The following is a 4,928-nucleotide window of genomic DNA, read 5'->3' as shown; positions in this document are numbered from 1 at the left end:
ATCTCAACCCTTGGCCTGGTGTTGTCAGCACCACGCTCAGCCAGTGAGCAAACCAGCCATCCCTATATAGGATCCGAACCCGTGGCCTTGGTGTTATCAGCACCGCACTCTACCGAGTGAGCCACGGGCCGGCCCTAAAAAGGGCATTTTTTAGAAACGTTGTATTGGTTTATGTTTTACTATAGATAAGCAGCGAACTTCGTCCATTCTTGCAGGCATTAGTGCCAACCTCCCTCTTTGTGTAGCAGCCACGGAGTTCGTAGGAGGTTGCTCCTATGCTCAGTCAGCATAATCCCATCCCCCTAAGTGCAAGAATGTGGAAGGAATTCACCCCTAAACCAATCACTGCAGGGCATGCTTTTAGCTACTGTGAATGGTTCAGGAGTGGGCACATGACCTAAATTCATCCAGTTGGGCAGCCTATGCCTTTTGTTTAATAATTGGAGATAGTCAAGCAGGCTCTGTTCTTCTGAACAGAAGCATGTGAGTCCTAGAAATTTGAATAAAAGAATTGTAGGGAAAACTTGAGAGCTCTGATCAACAGTCTGCCCTATCTCTGAAGGCTGCAATTACATTTCTGAAGGTTTGCAATTATGTGATGCAATACTTCTTTTTTTGTATTGTTAAATTGGGTTTTATTTTGCTTGAAAATATTGAGTACAATCTGCCCAGAAGTGTTCTACATATACCAATACATTTAATCTTCACAACTGTGTGAGGTAGTACTAATTCCTGTTCAATTTCACATTGAATCATGAGTGCTTAAGTTGTCCGGAGTTACACAGCCAGTAAATGACAAAGACAGGATTCAGACCTAGGCAGTCTGGTTCCAGGATTCATGCTATCAACCACTATTCTGTTCTTGCACCTGAAAACAACCTGGAACAGAAGTATAATGTCAAAAGTTGTCTTTTTTTTTTTTTTTTTAAAGATGACCGGTAAGGGGATCTTAACCCTTGACTTGGTGTTGTCAGCACCACACTCAGCCAGTGAGCTAACCGGCCATCCCTATATGGGATCCGAACCCGGGGCCTTGGTGTTATCAGCACCGCACTCTCCCGAGTGAGCCACGGGCCGGCCCTCAAAAATTGTCTTTGAAGGATAAAATGTTGACCCTGGGAACCATACATCCCACACTCTTAGCCTTTCGATCCGGATACAAGAAGGGTCTTGTCTGGCCTAGGCATTCCATCCCCCAGACGCAGGGACTGGTTTGGTGACAAACATGTAACATAATGCAATAAAATATTTACTGAGGACTTCAAAATATCCCCTCTCTTCCCCTGGACTGTGTCCTGTGATGATATGAGCCTGCTCCTGAGAAACAAACACAAAAGGTGGATCCTGGTGATGCTCTTTGAATTAGTTCAAGCCCAAAGCTAGTTCTACTCATAGACTCTTTGATTAGATCTCAATGAATTCTCTTCTTCACTAAAAAAATTGGAATTGAGTGTTGTGTCATTTGCATTGGAAAGATTCTTTAACTAGGATTCTTAAATGCCCCACTGGAATGTAAGCTCAATGAGGGCAAGGGTTTTTATCTATTTTGTTCATTGCCAACACCCAGAACAGTGTCTGGAATGTTGTAGGTACACAATAAAAATTTGTTAGATGAGCAAATGATACAGGTGCTTCTGAAACTTCAGTTGAGTACAAATTTACCAATATAGGCCTGAATCTCTAAGATGGTATCAGGAAATTTAAATTTGAGAATAGACAGCTGCTATTGGTCAAATGTGTCCCCCAAAAGTTCATGTATTGGAAACTTAATCCCCACTGAAACAGTGTTAAGAGGGTGGGAAATCCTATTTTTGCAATTGAAAGGTGGGGCCTTTAAGAAGTGATTAGATCGTGAGGGCTGTACCTTCCTCAATGGATTAATCTATTTATGGTCATGGGCGTGGTTATATGGCTTTATAAGGAGAGCAATTGAGAAGCTCTTGCTCAGCCCATTCTCGCCATGTGACAGCCTGCGTCACTGTAGAGTCACCACCAAGAAAATGGCTCTCACTGGATGTGTTCCTTGGACCTTTGACTTTCCAGCCTCCAAATGTAAGAATAAATTTCATTCCTTTATAAATCACCCAGTTTCAGTTACTCTCTTACAAGCAACAAAAACAGACTAATACAACAGCAAAGTCTCTGAAGCCAGGAGATTGGATAAATTATCCAGCAGAGAGTAGATATAAGTATGTTCAGAAAAAGGCCATTGAGCCAATCCATAAACCAGTGAATTGGACTGATTATATGAATGGTAAGACATGTGGCTGATGATATCCAACACTAAGCCCCTGGAGCCGGTATATCCTTATAATTCCCACTTAGTAAGCCAAGACATTCTTTATTTGTATGTATATTTCACTTAAACTAGCTTAAGTTTTCTGCCCCAAGGGAAAGATTTCTTTTTCTTGACTTTTCTTTTCTTTTTTTTTTTTGGCAGCTGGTCGGTGAGGGAATCCAAACCCTTGACCTTGGTATTATCAGCACCACACTCTAATCAACTTAGCTAAATGGTCAGCCCTCCAAGTGAAAGATTTGTAACTAATATAATAGTGCTATCATTTGCAGCTAATACTTTAGTCCACTGTCATAGTTTTCTTGGGCTGCCATTACAAAATACCACAGGCTGGGTAGCTTAAAAAACATAAATTTATTTTATTTATTCATATTATTATCATAAACCCAGAGTCCTTTAGGGGCTGGGTACTCTTTAGAAAGGACTTGCTATAATAACTCATATGCATACTGGGAACCTCCATCTTATTTTTCTTAAAGGACCCCACAGCTGTTTCCAGGATAACTTTGTTCTTAGGAAAGGGAAATATTAATTACTGATTCTGGGTACAGTTTCTGGGGACACAGAACACCACTGCAATTAGAGTAGGGCCTATGGTGTCAGATGATAAATGCAGGTTTTTTTGTTTGTTTGTTTTTTTAAAAGATGACCGGTAAGGGGATCTCAATGCTTGGCTTGGTGTTGTCAGCACCACACTCAGCCAGTGAGCGAACCGGCCATCCCTATATAGGATCTGAACCCGTGGCCTTGATGTTATCAGCACCGCACTCTCCCGAGTGAGCCACGGGCCGGCCCTATAAATGCAGTTTTGACCTTAAGTCACTCTGTGGTGGATCAGGGAATGTCAAATCCAGGGGTCTCTCAGCTGCCAGGAGAACTTCTGTTACGGTTTGAATGTCTACCCCAAACTCACGAGGAGATTAATCCCCAATATGGTATTTGAAAGATGAGGTCTGTAGGAGGCGATTGGATCATGATGACTCTGCCTTCATGGGTGGATTAATCCATTCATTAACTAACGGGTTAATAATAAATGAGTTATCACAGGAGTGGCACTTGTGGCTTTAAAAGGAGAGGAAGAAGCATTTTTTTTTTTTTTTAAAAGATGACCGGTAAGGGGATCTCAACCCTTGGCTTGGTGTTGTCAGCACCACGCTCAGCCATTGAGCAAACCGGCCAACCCTATATAGGATCCGAACCCACGGCCTTAGTGTTATCAGCACCGCACTCTACCGAGTGAGCCAAGGGCCGGCCTAGGAAGAAGCATTTTAAGGTGCTCTTGCTCAGCCCTCGCTATGTGCTACTCTGTGTCACCACGAGACTCTGTAGAAATTTCCACCAGGAAGAAGGCCCTCACCAAATGTTCCCCCTTGGGCTTGGACTTCTCAGCCACCAAAATTGTAAGATATAGATTTCATTTCTTCATAAATTTCCTAGTTTCAGGTATTCTGGTATAAGCCACAGAAAACAGACTAATACAACCCCTATTCTGGCTTCCTCACCCCAAGAGTAGGTAGGCATGGCTAAGTGAAAGCCATTGGTGCTCCCTTTGCCACAAAAAGAGTAACTCAGAAGCAAAAATGCACTTTTGGGAAAATTGCAGAGATTCGTGCCACTGAGACTCTTCACTTAGGAACTATCCTCTTCTTGAGAAACAGCTCTTGACTACTTGATGAACACAAAATGACTGTGTGATGTGGACAGCTCGTGGTGAATTGGGGGTTATTTGATGTCCCTAGCTATGAAGATGGGTGGGCACAGCAGAGTTCCATCATGAAGTAGAAGTGGGATGGGAGGGATCTGGACCAAGCAGATCCAGAAAGCAGAAGAAAATTGCATGAATAAGTGACTTACATTCCCAGCTGCTACTCTCTCTCTCTCCTTCCCTCCCTCCCACCCCCCCTTTTTTTTTCTTCTTTTTTCCCCCCAGCTGCTGACTTCATGTCTTCAGTTGACACCTGTGGCCTCACGAGGCATCCAATGACCAGTTCATTGGGCAAGACAAAGGTCAAGCCAGGAGCTCTGCATGATCTGTTGACATTAGCTGAAGAGGATCGCTCCTGGTTGATAGCCTCAAGTGAGGTGGCACCGAAGGAGAACAGAGTAGTAAAACTCCCTAACGGGCAGTACGTCTGGTACACTTCTGTCCAAAAGGACAGAGATCCTGAGGTGAGGATCTATGCTGACTCCCAAGTAGGGAAAACTAATTTGTCTGGTTCATTGGTATAATGGACATTTATCATTTTTGTTGCCCAGCAGATACACACTCTTCTGTTAAAAAAATAATTCCTGGCCGGCCCGGTGGCGCACTGCTATAGTGCGCCGCTTGGGAAGTGCGGTGGCGCTCCCGCCGAGGGTTCGGATCCCACATACAGACCGGTGCCCGCTCACTGGCTGAGCGAGGCGTGGGAGCAACACCGAGGGTTGTGATCCCGTGGCCGGTCCCGGTCCGGTATGGGGGCGACACTGAGGGTTGCGATCCGTTGCCTGACACGGAAAAAAAAGACAAAAAGGAAAAAAAAAAAAAGGGATAAAAAGATTGAGAGCCAGGAGTGGAAACATGGACAGCGAGATGATGGTGGTGGCTGTAGAAAGGTCACAGGAGACAAACGCTGGGCTTGTGTCACCCCTT

Source organism: Galeopterus variegatus, unplaced genomic scaffold (genome assembly GCF_000696425.1).
Source record: "Galeopterus variegatus unplaced genomic scaffold, G_variegatus-3.0.2 Scaffold243, whole genome shotgun sequence".
Taxonomy (NCBI): Eukaryota; Metazoa; Chordata; class Mammalia; order Dermoptera; family Cynocephalidae; genus Galeopterus; species Galeopterus variegatus.
The sequence above is the reverse complement of the archived record's forward strand: the minus strand, read 5'-3'. Positions refer to the sequence as shown.